This window comes from Thermobia domestica, chromosome 9 (genome assembly GCF_964235325.1).
Source record: "Thermobia domestica chromosome 9, izTheDome1.hap1.1, whole genome shotgun sequence".
Classification (NCBI taxonomy): Eukaryota; Metazoa; Arthropoda; class Insecta; order Zygentoma; family Lepismatidae; genus Thermobia; species Thermobia domestica.
Window position 1 is genome coordinate 13702399 of NC_137462.1, and position 19965 is coordinate 13722363.

Here is a 19965-nt window from a genome sequence, read left to right on the forward strand (position 1 = left end):
AGAATAACTGAACACGTTCGTACCTCGAAATCTCGGAATCCGCAAGAGTTATCCGGTCTAGCAACGTATCTTAGAGATTCTAACCATCTTATCGTGGAATCATGTTTAATTGAAAAAGCAAAAAAGCAACGGAACGAAATATTATATTCACAAAGAAAGGCCATCACTTAACCTGGATAAAGGAGAAATAAGTATTATTTGGAGTAATCTTTTCACTACATACTTTCACCATTTGGAAAGCAAGAACAGAAAACAGTGAACAGCAGTGTACAATGTCAGTGAGTTTTTATAACCGTGTGTTTTAATGTTTGACAGAAGATTTGTTTTTTACATATCCTAACCTTTTAACCAGTTTTTAACCTTCCTTCATGTTTTTTTATCCTGTTTGAAGTCTATCACAGGCTGAAGATGGAAGTTCTTCCGAAAGCGCTATCTGTTGCATGTAGAAGAAAATTCTGCTACTTTTTTTTTTTTTTTTTTTCGGTGAGTAATAGCCTTTCTGCTTTTTCTCATTGAAAGTGACTATGTTTGTGACTTAATAACTCTTGAATCAGAAGATCGATTTCGATCAAATTTTCAGCATAAATGAGGTTTGGACACGATAATAATGCTTGTTGTTCTGTATGGTTGCGAAACATGGTCGCTTACTCTGAGGGAAGAACATAGACTAAAAGTATTTGAGAACAAGATCCTGGGACGAATATTCGGACCCAAGAGGAACGGGAACGGAAAATGGCGGAAACTTCATAACGAGCAATTACATAATTTATACGGTTTACCCAACATTGTTAGGGTCGTCAAGTCTAGGAGGCTTAGATGGGCAGGTCATGTAGCTAGAATGGAAGGAAGTAGAAATGCTTTCAAAGTCTTGACTGGAAGAGCAATCGGAAAACGACCATTGGGAAGACCTAGGTGCAGATGGGAGGACAATATTAAGATGGATCTCACACAAATAGGAATACAAAGTAGAAGCTGGATTCAATCTAGACTGAAAATAAAAATGACCGAAAATAACAGATATTAGTGCCGAATTCATAGTTCTCGGGATCGCTGAGATGAACAGTGACACTTTTAATACCGTTTAAATGCAAATTCAGCTCACAATGGTAATATATAATTTTTAAGTTCAAAAACATCGTCTATCAGAGATTGCTTCAGTAGTAGTAAAAAATAACGAACTAACGGAACATATTACTACATTTTCTTATTTTAAGTCAGCGAAGAGGGTAACTGACGCAAGTTAAATATAATATGGTGCCGAATTGAATGTATCATAGCTAATTCTATGTCCAACCCATTTCTTTTCTCTTTCATATCTGATGAAATATTTAGCGAAAGATCGCTGATATTTTCCATCTTCTTTTGTGTAACGTAATGAGACTTTTATTATTTTCTAGTTAATAATTTGTTGAATATCGTACGTATGGTTACCAGAACATGACCTTCTAAAGCAGGATTTGTGACAAAGATTTTTTGAACCTGTGATTTCTTTGTTCTAGTTTTAGAGAATCCAGAATCGGGAATAAAAGATGAATTTCTTATCAGGAAATACAGAAAATGTAACGCCATATAGACACACACACACACACACACACAAAAAGTAAGGTATACTAAGCAATTTCGCTAAATACTTTATCAGATAGGAAAGAAATCCAGTAGCAAGAAAGGTTAGTTAAATAGCAGGAAAGTAGATATTGTGTTCACATAGACGGCGACATTTTGAAATAGAGAGGCACATGACAGTGTAACAAAGCTGAAGGTATAGTATGTTTAACGGCTTTCATTTACAAACAGAATGTCTGCGGAAAAAATGGAATAATTCATGGGGTGTCCAAGAGCAGGGCCATTTTAACGCTTGAGTGTGATGGTCATTTACCCAGAGGTCCCTCGAGTAGAATTACGTGTAAAATTTAGCTGTAGGGCTCCAGCACATCGTTCTGCCCAGAGGTTCATAATACTGTTAAGACGGCACTGACCAGAAACAACATTTTACTACATTTCTTTGTTTAATAGATCTATTTTTTTTATGTAAACTATCATAAATATGAGAGTAATATTGTAGGCCTAGCTTACAAATGTACATAATATATGTTTTGTGATTAATAGGTTGCATGTGAAAGTTGAAAACAATGACATTCACAATATGTTAAACCAAACATATCGATGATAGGTTTGCAGGAAGTTTGTTTATTTTCTTTAGTGCCTTACGCAGAATTTCACTGTCTCATATCCAGTAATTGTTTATTTTTCTATAGTTTTTTTTTTTTTTTTTTTTTTTTTTTTTAAATCTTGCTGAAGGACGTTTTAAATCCCGAATCTCGTGTACGCCACTGATTTTGCCCCAACATAATTCTGAAACGTAGCCATATTGAATTTCAACTTTATCGTTGTGTATCAACCTGAAGCAAAAAGAAGAAATGTGTATATATACAATATACATAATTAACATGCTTAGTCGAAAGACAATAAGTGACAAAGGTACTACAACGAGGAACTGAAGCTGAACGGCCATGGGGAACCGGAGGCATCAACTCAGATGCTGGGTGTTTTATCCTCCAAAAGGTACCGAAAGAGTACTCTGCCACTAAGAAAGGGGACAGAAACAATTCAACTGCAATAAGGGAAATAATAACAAAGTACCCGAAACAATAACAAAGCTAATACCATCGAAAATCTTGCAGGATCTTCATTCATTGTCTTCACCAACGAAATTCTGAACACTAAGTGCACAGTTTTCTTCTTACGATATGATACCAACAGTGGCGTATTTACGATTTTGCTTCGGGGAGGGGGGGGTTGCTAACTTTCGGGGGGGGGGACTTTGCCTGAAAATGTGAAAATTATGCAAGATATTTCATATACTTTACTAAAGTAAGTAAGATTTCGGAACTGCCCATACCAAATACACCACTACCCATACCAAATATCCCAATAGTAAACCCTTTATGATTCAACTTACTCCACGTGGAAGTAATTGAAATTTCTATCTACACGAAGTTATGTAATCTTTACATATAAGAACCCTGATATTAGACTCTTGTAAAGTTTGCTATAAATCTTTGGTGTCAAAGCCACCATTACAGCGATGCAACTTACTATTCGTAAATAACTTCCTACACAACGTACAGCTCCATTGTAAATAAATCCAGCAAAATTAATAGATCAACAAACACAAGACGAGATATCTGCTGAAAACCCTCTAGTTCACAGATGCATACGAATGCTAATATGGGTTCCTGTCACCACGGCATGGCGAGTCCTCAGATTGCGGATCGAGGAGAAGGCCTCTAGATATAGAGGTTAGCTGCGATTATACTGAATAAGCAGTCGCGGACAGCCGACTAGGAGTGGTCCTCCAGCTTGTGGGTTGAGTAAGCTAACAACCTCATCCTGAAAAAAAAAAAAAAAAGCACTTGTTCTGAAATATTCACAAAAGCCTCGGACAAGGACTGATAATTCGGCACGACCTCAGCAAAAGAAAATGGACATGGGATTTGGAACATGGAATATTAGGAGTCTTTATAGGGCAGGCGCGTTAACATCCGTAACGAGTGAGCTAGAGAAATACAGGATAGATTTAGTAGGAGTTCAGGAAGTTAGGTGGGAAGGAAATGGATCTGTGAATTCCGGAAATTTTACGTTCTTTTATGGGGAAGGAAATAAAAATCACCAGTTAGGAACAGGGTTTCTCGTTCACAAACGAATATTACCAGCGATTAAATGGGTTGAATTTGTTACTGACAGACTTTCTTTTATTACTCTTAAGGGAAGGTGGTGTGATGTTATTGTTTTAAATGTACATGCCCCAACTGAAGATAAGGATGACGATATAAAAGACAGTTTTTACGAAGAAGTGGAACGGATATTTGATCAACTCCCGCGATATCATATGAAAATTATATTAGAGGATTTCAATGCGAAGGTAGGACGAGAGGATATTTTCAAACCGATTATACGGAACGAAAGTCAGCATAAGAAAAGTAATGACAACGGTGCTAGACTCGTGAACATTGCAACATCCAAAAACCTAATCGTGAAGAGTACAAAATTCCCATATCGCGACATTCATAAATACACTTGGACATCACCAGACGGAAAAACATATAATCAAGTTGATCACGTTTTAGTAGATAGAAGAAGGCAATCTTGCATAATTGATGTCCGGTCGTTTAGAGGGGCTGATTGTGACACTGATCAGTACCTGGTAGCAGCGATAATACGGGAGAGATTATCGTTGAATAAAGGTAATATTCATTGTCCGAAAACGGAGAGATTCAATTAGAAATTAGAGATTAAAGAAATTAGAAGAGAGCCAGGTAAGAGAGGGATACCAGATAAAAGTTTCGAATAGATTCTCGGCTTTAGAAGATTCGGAGTGCACTAGTGTTGAGGATACCTGGATTGAAATTAGAGATAGCATTAAAATTTCAGCAAAAGAAAAATTGGGACACGCGGAAATACGTCGGAACAAACTATGGTTCGACCAGGAATGCATTAAACTAACAGAGAAGAGAAAACAGGCAAAATTACGCTGATTACAAAATCCGAATGAAATAACTACACAAAATTTCGCAGATATCAGGCGGGAAACTTCCAAAACTTTTACAACAAAGAAACGCGATTTTCTGAAAGCTAAAATTAAGGAACTTGAACATAATAGTAAAAATAAAAACATCCGATATGTATAAGGGGATCTGCGAATTTAAGAAAGACTATCAACCTCGTGTTTATATATTGAAGAAATCTGACGGTACAGTTCTCACTGATACGGATAGCATCTTAAATAGATGGAAAGATTTCTTTGACGATCTGCTTACCATACAACCAAAAACTATTGTGTGTGGAGAAAAGGAGACACACACCGCAGAACCGTATATTCCAGAACCCAACCGAATAGAAGTAGAAACTGCTATAAAAAAAATCAAAGAAACACAAATCTACGGGCGTAGATGAAATTCCGGCTGAGTTAATTTTAGCTGAAGGGGAAAAATTGTGCAACAAGATACACAAACTCATTTTCCTTATCTGGAACAATAAGAATTGCCACAAGAGTGGAAAGAATCAATCATTGTTCCAATTCACAAGAAAGGCGACAAAACTGACTGTAATAATTATCGAGGCATTTATCTTCTGTCAACATCCTATAAAATCCTTTCAAATATTCTATTAGCAAGATTGACCCCATACGCAGATGAAATTATTGGAGATTATCAGCGCAGATTTAGACGAAATCGATCAACTATCGGCCAAATATTTATTGATCTTAGAAAGGCGTACGACTTGGTTAGGAGAGAAACATTATACAACGTTCTTACAGAACTTGGAATACCGAGAAAGCTAATTAGGTTGATGAAGATATGTTTAAATGAATCCCAAAGTGAAGTCCAGGTAGGAAAATTTTTGTCCACGAGCTTTCGCGTCGAGAATGTCCTGAAACAAGGAGATGCGTTGTCGCCATTATTATTTAACTTTGTTCTGGAATACGCTATAAAGAAAATCAAAGATAGCAACCAGGGCCTAGAGTTGAAGGGTATTCACCAGGTTATGGCATATGCTGATGATGTAAATTTAATAGGGAATGATAGGAGAACAATAGAAAGAAATGCAGAGATCTTGCAGGGACATGGGTTTAGAAGTAAATGCAGAGAAAACTAAACACATGGAAGTGCGTCGGGACCGTAATACAACAAATTATGGATGCGTTAAAATATTAAATAATACTTTTGATAAAGTGGATAGTTTCTATATCTAGGATCAATATTAACATTTGAAACTCATATTCAAGAAGAAATTAAATGTGACTAAAAGCAGGGAATTCGTGTTACTATTCGGTTCAAAATCTCTTATTCGCGCGAATCCTGTCGAGGAATTTGAAGCTTAAAATATATAAAACGATAATCATGCCTGTTGTTCTGTATGGTTGCGAAACATGGTCGCTTACTCCGAGGGAAGAACATAGACAGAAAGTATTTGAGAACAAGATCCTGAAACGAATATTCGGACAAAAGAGGAACGGGAATGGAGAATGGCGGAAACTTCATAACGAATTTATACGGTTTACCCAACATTGTTAGGGTCGTCAAGTCTAGGAGGCTTAGGTGGGCAGGTCATGTAGCTAGAATGGAAGAAAGTAGAAACGCTTTCAAAGTCTTGACTGGAAGACCATCGGAAAAACGACCATTAGGAAGATCTAGGCGCAGATTGGAATACAAAGTAGAAACTGGATGCAATTAGCTAAGGATAGAAGTCAGTGGAGAGCTGTTGTGAACGCGTCATTGAACCTCCGGGTTCCATAGGCCATAGAGTTAGTTATACGAATGCTAATAAAATTAGATGCACATATTTAGTACGAATACAGAATATGAATACTCTGAAAACAACGCAATGTCCGTACCTCATCATGTCAAATGGGTTCTCAAGGTGACCTGTGACCTTGATCTGACGGTGACCTCTGACCATGACCACTTGATTGACGCATATTTGGTCGACTTGCGACATAGAATCATACTATACAGTTTTTTTCTTTGTTATCACTTCGATTTACGTTTTCCCAGGCTCTTTCAGAATTTACCGTTGCAATCCCACAAGGAAAAAATCGAAATTTGACCTTTGACCCTATATCTCTTCCATCTTTAGTACAAGTGACATGTTTTTATGACGAAACAAAACTTATGTCCTACGTCTAAAGTTACACGGCTTTACCTCATACCACTTTTGCACAGTGAACAAATTAAATTGACACACGAATTAATCATCCCTCTGTATATATATATATATATATATATATATATATATATATATATATATATATATATATATATATATATATATATATAATAAAACTAGGGTAATTGGAAAAAAAATCTTCCGTTTGCGCATGTGTGATAAATGTGACGTTAGTCCTGTGTTCAGGAGACAGTAAACAGCGGAAGTAAAATGTTGTGTTGCGGTTCACTCGTCCGCTATAACAATTGAAAATGGACGCTCCAACAGAAAAAAAAAAAACCGCCAAATGTGAAGTGCGTGCGCTAATACGAGTTCTAAGCGCGAAAAAACTTTCGGCAGCTGCGATCCATCGCGAACTATGTGGTGTTTACAGGCCAAGTGTGATGAATGAAAGTATCGTACGTGAATGGTGTCGCATGTTTAGAGATGGACGAAGTGACGTGCACGATGCGGCAAGAAGTAGGGCAACCATCTGTAGTCTGCAATGAACTCGGCTGCACCTCTTCAAGCACTTGAAACAGTGCGTTGCATTGCGCCGCTTCGACATGCGCTTTACAATGCTGTTAGTGGGTTCATTCCCAGGCGGGAAATTCTTTTGCAGAGGAAATTTCAAACTTTGTAAAACGTTATGACAAGTGCCTCAATTTGAATGGTGAATATGTTTTGTGGTGAAAGTAATGTAATGCACTTTTCTAATGTGTATATATATATATTTGTGAATGCATGCTATTGGTACCCAACCGTCGGTTTTTTTCGAATTGCTCTTGTATGTATGTTATATCCGTTAAAACAGGTTTTACTGTATTTGAGATTTTTTTGTCCTGCATGAAAAGAATATTTCGTTTTTTCTTCAGCCTTACACTCTATTTGAGCTTCCTAATAGAACATTTGAGACTATCATTCTCTTCTACGACACCTTATCCACTCCTCCCCTCCTTAGAATGCCAGGACTTGCTTCAAATGGAACGCGTTGAATGCTTTCTGAAGAATGTATGACATGTGTGCTGAGGAAACTTCATGTGCTTTGTTCAGAGAGAGAGAGAGAGAGAGAGAGAGAGAGAGAAAAGTGCACCAGCAAATGGGGCTGAGAAGGCTTGTGGGCAGAAGAACGGTAGAGGCTGTTTAAATATCTGCCGTGTGTTTAAACACCCTGACGTCTTATTATGCAGTAAAAAATGGTGCTGTATAGTAAATAACGCTTTTATTTGCGTTTATAGTGCAAACAAAGACTTGTCTTTATTTATATTCTTTTTTACTTCTTTTCAAATCATGAACGTTAAAGTAAACATTCTGTTGCAGTAGTAATGGTTAACAAATAACATGGCAGAATCAATTCAAACTAAAAGGTGTGACAAACATCTTGGCATTTGAAGGCGGCGCTCCAAGTTCCCTTTAAATGCTGCTATCAAATGAGAGGCCAGCGGTATTGCCATGTTTATTTTGTACTCATCCACGTCTATCATTTGCCACTTGATCGCGCTGTAGTTCGTCTGCTTAGCCATAGCCACACCCCTTACCACCTTCGCAACGTTGCGTCAGAGCTTGAGTTTTATTCGTTTAGCTGAAATGCCAAGATGTTTGTCACAGGTTTTAAATAAGGGACAGACGGGCCTTAGTTTCTTCTCTTTTTCCACATAATACTTCCAGGAAAAAGTGTTAAAGAAAAACTCCTATTTTGAAGCATGTAAGTTTCTCAGCGGCAAGTGGCCTATCAATAAAGACAGAATACCTATAATCAGTGGCGTATTTACGATTTTGTTTCGGGGGTGGGGGATTTGCCTGAAAATGTGAAAATTCTACAAGATATTTCATATACTTTACTATAGTAAGTAAGATTTCGGGGGGAGGGCTTAAGCCCGGAATCCCACCCTAAATGCGCCACTGCCTATAATTATGATGATGATCAGGCATGTACGCAGAAATATATTTGAGGAGGGGTCCAAAGCTTTTAAGGGGGTTCAAATTCAATATGAGGATAAATCATATTAAAGTTTATAAAATCAGCCCTGAAATTAGACTAAATTTATAGAAATGGGATTTCGGGGCGGATGGATGTCCGGACCACCAGAACCCACCTCTTGGATATGTCTCTGGGCACAAGATAACTTTTGTGATCTTGGTAGTGTGCCGGTCAACAATACGTGCGTAATCAGAGCTCTCTTGAGGTCAACTTTCCAAAAATGAGTTGTCAACTTTTTCTATGTACTAAATCACAGACGCTGGAACCTGGGGTCACAGACCTCTTCAGCCTCCTTAATATTGTCCTTGAGGGGCTGAGCCCCCTCAATATTCCAATGCCGTTTTTGTGAGATTTCGTTTCTATAAAGCGTTTTTCTTGAGTAAATTTAAAAAATCTGCTACCCAACAAGGCACTGATTTTTCCATAACTTTAAAGTGTGTGTGTGGAGGAGGGGGGGCAGGCTACCATGGATCAGCGTTAACGAACCAATTACAATAAGGATGTGAAATAATGGTATTTTAGCATATTCTCATTGCAAATCAGTAAAAACATATTGATGATTGGATAATTAGGTTCACTCCAACGTTTCTCTTCCTCGCTCTTGAGCATGGGCGCCCGAGCCCCCTTGGTTCACGAAAATATATACGTAATATAGAAAACGACGTATACTAAATACCAAACGTAATATAACAACCATGGGGATGCATCTCTAGAAACTTTTCTTCGGGTGCCCTGCTCTTGAGGCATAATAGACTTACCTACTTTCAGGAAATTGACGACTGTAAAAACCACTGATAAAGGCTGAAATTATAGACGTGTTCTTGAAAACACTCGGTTGTTGCCACATCACGCCAGTAAGCAAAATCTGTACAACTGGGGAAGTTGAGGAGTGTGCGCTAACTGGCAACACAGCATTAAGAGCATCGTGCTTCTAGATCAGCGAGTGTACATAAATAGATTGCGCCATGCGTCAGGAATAACAGAGGCGGAGGTATAGCAGTAATAGTAGACAACGTAGCAGATTATGTATACATTGTTCATAGTATGCTGCTCAACCGTGTGTGAATCGTCAGAGCATTGTCATAGGGCGATTTCACGAAGAGAGAAAGAAAGAAAAACAATATCAAACCTAGCAACGCACTTGGTAGGACCAATACTGGCTAAAGGTTAGCATGATTGGCAAGTGGTAGGCCAATGGTTGGCAAAGCTGGGAATCGTTAGTAAAATGGTCGGGACGGTTGGAAATTGGTAGGGTAATGGTCGATATGGTTGGTAATTGGTAATTGCACAAATACAATTGAAAATATATATTGGTTCAACATGGTTTAAGGTATATGTTGGCCAATCAACAATTTGCAGCTATTTATTTCACAGTTTCAACCTCGTACTCCCAACCACCATTTTAGTTCTTTCGTAAAGGTTGGGTTACGTTGGCAAATGTTCAGCAAAGTGGCTAATCACAACGCAAGATCAACGTTGGCGATCGGGTTGATTGGTAAATGATCAGCTAATCAGCCAATTACAACGTGGGGTCAACGTTGGCAATGCAAATGGTTGGCCAATTATTGGCAAAGCGGCTAATTACAACGTTGGCAATGGAGTTAGTTGGTAAATGACCAGCAAAGCACTTAATTATAACGTGGAATCAATGTTGGGAATTGAGTTGGTTGGCAAATTATCGGCACAGTGATTAATTACAACGTAGGATAAACGTTGGCAATTCCGTTGGAATAAGTAGATTTTTAATTTTGATTCCGGAATGATTTTCATTCCGAATTATTCCGGAACCTGGAACGCATCTACAGTCTTACTCATAAGAAAGTCGATCTCATGTTTAAGTTTGATGTACTTACAATTAGCTAGATGTACTTACAATTAGCTAGATGTACTTACAATTAGCTAGATGTACTTACAATTAGCATTATTATCAGATTCGAAAGGGTGTCCCATGAAGAAAGGAACTTTTGAAATGTCCGCCATTTCTGTTCTAGTAAGTTGGCAGCACTGAATGTTACACGATTTTCAACTGTTATCTTTGTGTTAATAGCAAGGATGTTATAAAATAGAGGATCTGCCCTTGCAAGAAAATCTTGAAGCCATACGTCACAATTTCGCCACTCCTACTCTGCCTACTCCGCCCAATAAGATCGCAATGTTTTGAGCCAACAATCATGGCGGAAACGAAAGTAGCCAATCAGAAGATGGCGGAAACGAGAGTAGCCAATCAGACGTGCCGATGCTCCATTGTTTTTTGGCTTCATTGTTTTAATAGGATGAAGATACATATGGGCAGATCCTCTATTTTATAACATCCTTGGTTAATAGTCAAGGTGCGCCGAACAGCGCACGAGCGTCATCTCTTTCTGTAAGGGTAGGAATGGGGTGCTTTCAGGACGGAACATTAGTAGATTGTTATATAAAAGTAAATCAGCTTGATACGTGTAATGAATATATAACAATCTACTATCCTACGCCGCCTAATACCTCCTAGGGAAGAAGTAGTATTTAAATTATCAACACTCAGGACTTCGCAGACAACAGATCCAGATTGGGATGTCGGGAGTCAGCAATGATGAAACAAAATCTAGAAAGTTTTACGTCCCACGATTACGCCGGCTAGGCTAAAGGAGACGGTGATGATGATAAATGAATGAAATGGTTGAAAGAAGAAAGTGGGAGGATAAGGGAGAATCCCGAGAAAACTCACGCACACATTGTTTGTCGATCACAAAGCTCACTTGGTGCGAGCAGAGATCGAACCAAGGATCCCATGCACAAAAGGTGCGCTAAGCCACTGCAGCCCGATGATAAAACGAATGATATTCAATAGGGATGCGCACGAGACAAGATTTGAGGCTGTCTCATCTCGAAAATGTGTAAAAGTCATGTCTCGACTCGAAAAATGTACATTTTTCTATCGGAAGAGATGTGTCTTGACTCGAATTTTCTCAGGAAAATTCTATCTCGACTCGACTCGTGCGCATCCCTAATAATGACAAATATCAATACGTTTACTTAATGTTTCGAAAACACACGCTATTTATATCGCCCAGGATACAGACTGTACAAACTACAAGAGAGTAGGAAGAGGAGTAATCAGAAACAACATGACTCTTCAGACAACAATAATCACTGATATATATAGAACGATATATCGTCTCATAAAGTCGTAATATGCAAGTATATTGACTTCAACAAATTATATAGTAAAGATTGACCTTAGAAAAGTGTTGTTAACTCTCCAAGTACTATATAATCAACTTATGGCGTAACAGTATTTTGTCATCTGACATCTCCATTAAAATTACGACGTGCATTTTTATACTGGTTTAAGTATTGGTTTGATATGATGATTTAGTTTCAGAAGATAATGTTGATATTAGAACATTTCACATGTTACAAGATCTTAAGCAACAAATTTATTTAAGAGAGAGAGAGAGAGATAATCTAATGAGCAGATCTGAAAGACCGTGGAAGTAATTACTTCAGCTAATCATTTTTTTTGACATGCATATTATCTCAACAAATATACTAAATATTGGACTCTTTAATTAATTAAGTTTGTTTTTGTAAACAACAAATCAAATATGATATTTGGCAATATTTTATAATTAATTGAGGTAAAACTGTTCTTGCATATGATTCTAAAGTTTTAACTTCGTTATACTTGCACTGTGTATCCATTTTTAAAATAAGCATTCTTTTTCTTCTCTAGATCAAGAATTGAATAGCTACCGAAAAAGAAAAAAAAATAAAAATAAAATAAAGTTGGAACCAAAGATGTTATGAAATAGAGGATCTGGCTATACAACAAAATTGTGAAGCCATATGTCACAGTTTTGCCACCCCCACTCTGTTCACTCCGCCCAATAAGATCGTAATGTTTTGAGCCAACATTCACGGCGGAAACGAAAGTAACTAATCAGCCGATGGCGGAAATGAGAGTAGTCAATCAGACCTTCCGATGGTCAGTTGTTTTTTTGGTTTCATTGAGTTAATGGGATGAAGATATTACATGGGTAGACCCTCTATTTTATAACTTCCTTGGTTGGAGCTAATTTGTAAATGAAAAGTGATTAGATCCATTTCCATTTGGTAGACTATGAGATCTAACGACATGACTGCAGACATAAGTCCAAGCAGCCTGTATTAAACTTTAATTGTATTAAATTATTTACAAAAATAATTTTAGCAATCACATACTATAACTGAAGTGGCACGGGGACATGAGTCCGAGATTTGCTGTTTTCGAGTAATATGTTAAAATACTTAAATTGTTATAAGAATATTATTGAGATTCTATTCTCTTTAAAGTTACTGACTAATCTTTAAGACTCTTAATTATCAGATACACCATCCTTCTATTACACTAATTTCCAATTCTTTAAATCCAGGTTTAATATGCAACGATAATATGTATGCGTTGTTAAGGACAATGGTCCGGTACGTACGATACCCTTTTATTGATAAACAGACCTGTCGTAGCGCTGTTAATAACTGTTGTGGTCATGCTTGTACATTTAGGCTGTTAAGATTATAATACGTGAGAACGCCATCAAGGTTAAATGTATTTTTGAAATATACGAAGAAAGGATAATATTAAGGAAATACAAAGTTTTAAAGGAATAAAAATTGTTTGATTTCTTACAGTAATTGTCGCAGTGCATTTATTGACATAGTGAATAGTGCATAATATTATAAACAGTAATAGCTATTTAACTTCGTTAACGAATCTGGATGATAAATAGCTAAAATGCATCTTGAAAATGCATGTTTTAATCACGTTCGACACTAGCTATAGGAGCTAAATACACGGTTCTGATTGGTTGGAATTATCCGTTTCTCATCACGGCATATAGCACAAACCAAACGCCAACTGCTGTCGGTCCTCGTAGCCGAGTATGCTAGCAAGCGGCTAGTAATGAAAGTCGCTTTTGGCGTGGGTTCAAACCCGGCCCAAGGAAAGATTTTTAACTTGAAAATAATTTTCCTTTGTACGTAATATAGAATGCATAAATTGTGCTTTTTCCACCATTTAACTAGAGATTTCTGATAACCATTATAAACAATGACGTTGTAAACCAATAGGAGAGTAAGAAGTGGCCCCTCGCGAAGAGAGGGGTTGTAGGGAGTAGTGGGGATTTAGAGAGGAGGAGGCGCCTCCGGCCGAATTTAAATAGTTACGCTGCATTAGAGTTTGGAAAATTGTATAATAAAATTGTATAATTTTGACTTCCTATCGTCTCAGGCATGAAAATAGATGAATCTACATATATATCTCCTTACATATATTTCTATAATCTGCTAAACATAAGCTTTCAGACGATATTAACAAGGGATACAACCAGTATATTTTATTAGGGGTTAGATTTCTGAGCTGTCGGCATCTACAGTCATTTACCCCGTCACGTATGAGAGTGACGTCCCACACTATCCGGGGAAAGGGAAGGAACGAAGCGGTCTGGGACCTGTGTTAAGTACCATCCCGGCATTTGCCTAGTGTGAATGAGGGAAACTCAGGAAAAACCTTACTCAAAATGGCTGGCCTGAAAAAGCTGTTACACTTTTTCGACCGAGTGTCCCCACCGGAAATCGAACCCGGGACCGCTTGCAACAAAGACGAGAGTGTTAGCGACTACGCCACGCGCGGCCAAAGCATATTTTATTATCACCGATATGTGTCAAAATAAAAGTTCCCGAATTCCTACATTAATTTTGTGCAAACGAAGCAAATAGGACACTGGGATATCCTACAGTCCATCAGAATATTGTATTCAGACGCCTCAAAGCAAATTGCTACTTCATTTTGCGCATATCATGCTGAGTTCAGAAACGAGCCACCACTGGTCCTATTAATAAATTATTCCACAAAGACTACTATTTGTGTTATTTCCAAAAGTCAACTACAGTAGACTCTGCACTATCCGGCTTAGGTAAGAGACAGAAAAAGAAAGAAAGAGAGAAAACTCCATAATAAAATGAGAAATATTTTGTAAACGATCTCCTAAACATGTAACGCTTTCATAATTACGCGATTGTGCCAAGAAGAAACAGTCATCGATCAAGGATCTTTTCTAAAACTAGATACTATATATTTTGACTCTTTTAGGCCTAGTTAATTTTGATCGCGAGGCGCTAAGGGTGATCCGTACTACTTACGGCAGTACGCCAGTACAAAAGTTGAGAACTCCTGATATACATTTTTTCATGTTTCCTGCAACTAAATAAGACATCATTATTAAATTTATTTTAAAATGTGTACACTGCTCCTATTCGTTTTGACTTCCTTTTCGTGTAATACCGTTTAAACGTATGCTACAATATTAACAAATATTTATAGCCTAAATTACTTGTGTGTACTAAGTATTTATGTAATATTAATAAGACGGAAAGTGATGTAAAAACTGTGTTTTTAATGGTATGTGTCGAGCAACAATCATAGTACTCCACCATCCAGCTTATCCTTCTGCAACATTAGACCGGATAGTCGGTAGTCTACTGTATATACATTAACAACACACGAGATGAGAAATTTTCAAAGAGAGACGAAAAAGATTTGCCTAGAATCGATTTAAGACGAGAGAGAACCGTTTGGGAATTGAGGCGAGACTTTTACCAAAAAAATGAGACGAAACAGTAAAACTTTTTTCTCGTCTCGTCTTGTTTCGTGGGTAACACTAATATGACATTTTAAGAAAGTAATTGCCATCCCTTTTCTACTACTGTCCCGTCGAATCTCCAAAAATCCTTTCCTAGTGGTACCTACTGTATGTCTTGTCCAAATTTGTAGCTTCTACACTGAGAAAAAATATCGTATGTGGCGTACGTAAAATTGTATGTTACATTTGTAAATCTTGTATTTTTTGGACTTAACGTACAGCAAACATATAACTGAAAAAACATGTTTTATAATACTTTCTGTATAAGTGTTCCCTCTGTACGTACTTTCCGTATGAAACAATATAGACGGTCAGGATCTCACATACAAGTGGATGTATATAACATATAGCTGATGAAGGTAACGTACATATATGTATGTAATATAAGTAAGACTGTTAGATATCAGACATCCTGTAACGGCATGATGTAACATCTAAGAGCAGTTCCTATGTAGCATACGGATAATGTATGCTCCGTACTGATCTCTGTAGTAAGCAAGAGGAATCCGTATGTTTGTATATACAATATACTGCTGTCCGGATAACGGATTTTTCTCAGTGTAGCTTAAGCTGTTTGGCCTGAACGTTGATCAGTCAGTCAGACTCAGTCAGGACATTTTTCAAATATGAAGATATATGAATACAGGCCGCTACTAAGGGGAAAGGAACGCGTCCCTTGCGTGTGGTTGGAGGGGCGCCTAAAAGGGCAATAGATAGATAGATATACATATAAATTAGGGGCGCCGAATTTCATGTTTGCCTCGGGTGACATAAATCTTGTATGAATAAAGAAGATATAATGTCCGTGAAGTTGACAAGCCAATTACGTCATAGACCCCAATTTCGACTTTACACGTCGCTAGTGCTACGTTAGTGTTCGATAGTGAGGCACACCGTTAGTACACCACACATAACGTGTGCTTTTCAAATAATGAGTATTGGTCTTCTAACTGCATGCCAACATGCCCACGTTTAAGAATCATCTTAAAAATGAGGTTAACCGTTAGAGCAATGTAAGTGCTTATTAGTGCCATTAATATTAACGTTAATGCCTCCATTGTACAGCTCTTGGTGTAATAATATGACTTTAACAACTTTATACATCAGGTTCACCTTATTAAAATTAACCAAACGAATGTTAACACCACGCTCTTTGTTAGAGTCTCAATGCGTCCCTCAATTCTCGCGAACATAATGCGCAATGTGCATTTGCTGCCTGACGTGCCCAAGTTAGTTAGTATGTTGTAACTATTGTTTATCTGTTATTTATTGCTAGTCTGCAAAGTATTCCTTACATTAATATGCCGTTGTCCTTGATAGTAATTGCGTATTTACAAGCAGTATGCGCATTACTGTTAGAAGATATCAAAAAACAATAGATAAAATCTACTACTTAACGGTTCATATTTTTATTTTACAGTATATAAAGTAATAATAATAATAATAATATACTATTCCAGCATAAAACTTATCAATTGCATCACATTGGCAACAACAGACGCATATTTAAACTTCATAAAAAATCGTTTCTCACGATTTTCTCGAAAACTACGCATGATAACATCTTCATTATGTCATTCTGTCTATCTCGGTGTGATATATATGTCTTATCTCTGGATAATATCACAGTAAAACAAAAATTAAATATTAGGAGTACATCACACTTTTGGGTTACATTTCATTAACCATGGAAAGATTGAGTAGTATACACTTTAGGATGTAAGATTCAGCTTAACTTGCATCATACATTCTTAGGATTACAAAAAGGAAATTTGTTCGTTTGCATTTGAACAAAATTCTTAGGATTACAAAAAGAAATTTTTATTTTACGAAATCCAGAATTTTTCCGAAATCCGGATGTTTTCGAATTCCGGAATTTTTCTGAAACCCGGAATTTTCCCGAATTCCGCATTTCCGAAATCGGAATTTTTTCGAATTCCGGAATTTTTCCGATTTTAATTTCCGGATTCCGGAAAGTAAAAATTTCGAAATTGGCCATCCCTACTAAAAAAATTACAAAATTTACCATTTTTCTTTTGTTTGTTTTTCGTAAGTGAAAGGATATAATGAAATGCACCTTACCACAATCATAGATAATTTATTCTACACTAGAAAATATGAATCTGAAGATTTTCAGCGTTGTCATCCATAGATATTACAGTGTTGCCAGAAAATACTTACCATAAAATCTAAGTTAAGGCAACGACTTGAGGAACGGACGCAACTGCATTTGATTAAGTACCATGTTGTTTTGGAATCCTGTGAACTACTTTTTAAATAATAGGCGTAGTTGTATTTAGTTTGTAATAAACAAAATAGTTTTAACTTACATTAATTAAAATTAAATAATAATGTTATTTAAAAAGTAGTTCACAGGATACCAAAACAACATAATACGTAATCAAATGCAATCGAGTTAGTTCCTCTAGTCGCTGCCTTAACTTAGATTTTGAAGGAAATGTTATTTCTATGGATGGCAACACTGAAAATTCTTTACGTTAATATTTTCTGTTATAGAATAACATTATCTATGATTGTGGTAAGTTGCATTTCATTATCTCCTTTCACTTACGAAAAACAAGCAAAAGAAAAATGGTAAATTTTGTATTATTTTTGTGTGTCAGGCTGTTAACCTATGTGCAAAACCTCTACTTTTACGCTCTCTTCACAGTGACGTCACCACCGCGCCCGAAGATTTAATAGTCAATACCAGAAAAATTCTTTATTTAATTTGGATTTTTGCTATGCTGAATTGTGTTGCTCTCTTTCCTACTGGCAAATTTTTGTGGAAATATTTTTTTCTATTGTACGTTTTTGACTACGTGGACAAATATTATTTAATACTGAAAAAGTAAATATCTCGAAAGATAATATATTCTTTATGTAGGCATGCCAGATAGTTTGGTAAACTTGAGTACGTGTGTACTAGGGATGGCCAAAATTTTCCGGAATCCGGATTCCGGAAATTTTGTTTTCCGGAATCGGAAAATTTACTTTCCGGAATTCGGAAAAATTCCGGATTTCGGAAAAATTCCGGATTTCGGAAAAAATCCGGAATCCAGAAAAATTCCGGATTTCGGAAAAATTCCGGAATTCGGAAAAATTCCGGATTTCGGAAAAATTCCGGAATTCGGAAAAATTCCGGAATTCGGAAAAATTCCGGAATTCGGAAAAATTCCGGAATTCGGAAAAAATCCGGATTTCGGAAAAATTCCGACATTCGGAAAAAATCCGGAATTTTTCCGAAATCCGGAATTTTTCCGATTTTACTTTCCGGATTCCGGAAAGTAAAAATTCTGGAATTGGCCATCCCTAGCTAGTAGCTGTTAAAAGAGAAAAACAATAATGAATATATATACTGTATTAGTTTCTTGTAGTTGGATATGTCTTTATCACTTACGTAGACAATTGCTACTGCAGTTATTTACTGTTTTATAAGGGTCTTATTTTCACACACAAAAAAGTCGCCGGTATGTCTCAAACATTATCGCGTTCCCACCTACAGCTACTCCAAAGCACTGCGAACTACTTTGTAACCAGGCGAAAGGCAGTGGAGGAAAAGAAATCTCAACAAATATTCTAATAACATTCGCTTATTGTCAACATACCTACAGTGAGCGCAGAAAGTGTTCGTACACCGTGCATACTTTATATTGAAAACAGCTAGCATGAGAACGGGAGGTGGAAAATATATATATAACCAGAATTAAGACTACACATTCATACATTTTATTTCTATATACAAGAGAAAGGCCAAACAAACACTATCACTGTTTTGTTCAGAAGAAAAGAGAGAATTCCTTTTTTGTAAACGCAAAATGTCACCGTACACTTATGCTTGAATTAGTGCTTATAAAGTATATTACGTTATTTAATATTTTGTGGGATTACCCTGTGCGTTAATGATTGTCTGTAGTCTTCGTGGCATTGATTTCACCTGTAGTAGTTCGTAGTTCTGTAGCTTCGGGACTGATTATGTCCCATTCTTCTTGAATAGCTTTTCTTAGGCCTTCTTTAGTAGAGACAGGGCCGGCGCGAGAGAGGGTCGAGCCGTGCCACCGCCCAGAGCGGCAAGTCTAATGGGCGGCAAAATTTGAAAAAGAAAAGAATACTATCAAAATATAATGCTTCGTAATAGGCTCACAGGGAAAAATAAGATTGTGTTAACCTGAGAATGTAATTGAACTTACTTCACTCACATTCAAGAAATACTCTCTCAGGAAATTCAGAGCATTCCTCCTCGTTTTCAATTATCAAACTACTAGCCACAGGTATCTCGTTCAATATTTCCCTTGCAGCAGTGTAGATAGGATTTTGAGCTAGAGTGCATAAGATTATCACGGTGTCTTTTTATATTTTTTTCTATTCAATAATGTTCTAACGCTCCGCTCCAAGTATGCAAAAGGTACACTCCCACTTGAGACAGGCCGTTCTAGCCTGTAGCATTCAGGGGCGGATCCAGGACGGACTTCTGGGGGGCGGTGGGTTGTAATACTGCTACTTAGAGCTACTTTTAAGAGCGTCAAAAAATAAACTATATATTTTATTTATATATAAAATAAAAAAGTTTCCTCTTCTGGGGGGGCGATTGCCCGATCGCCCCCCCTGGATTCGCCCCTG

At 37.1% G+C, this 19965-nt stretch overlaps 1 protein-coding gene across 1 annotated transcript in view; it reads right to left on the minus strand.

Moving 5' to 3' along the window:
- The window catches only part of LOC145694424 (FGGY carbohydrate kinase domain-containing protein), a 231656-nt gene that overhangs the window by 36955 nt on the left and 174736 nt on the right, over positions 1–19965 (minus strand). The window lies entirely within an intron of this gene.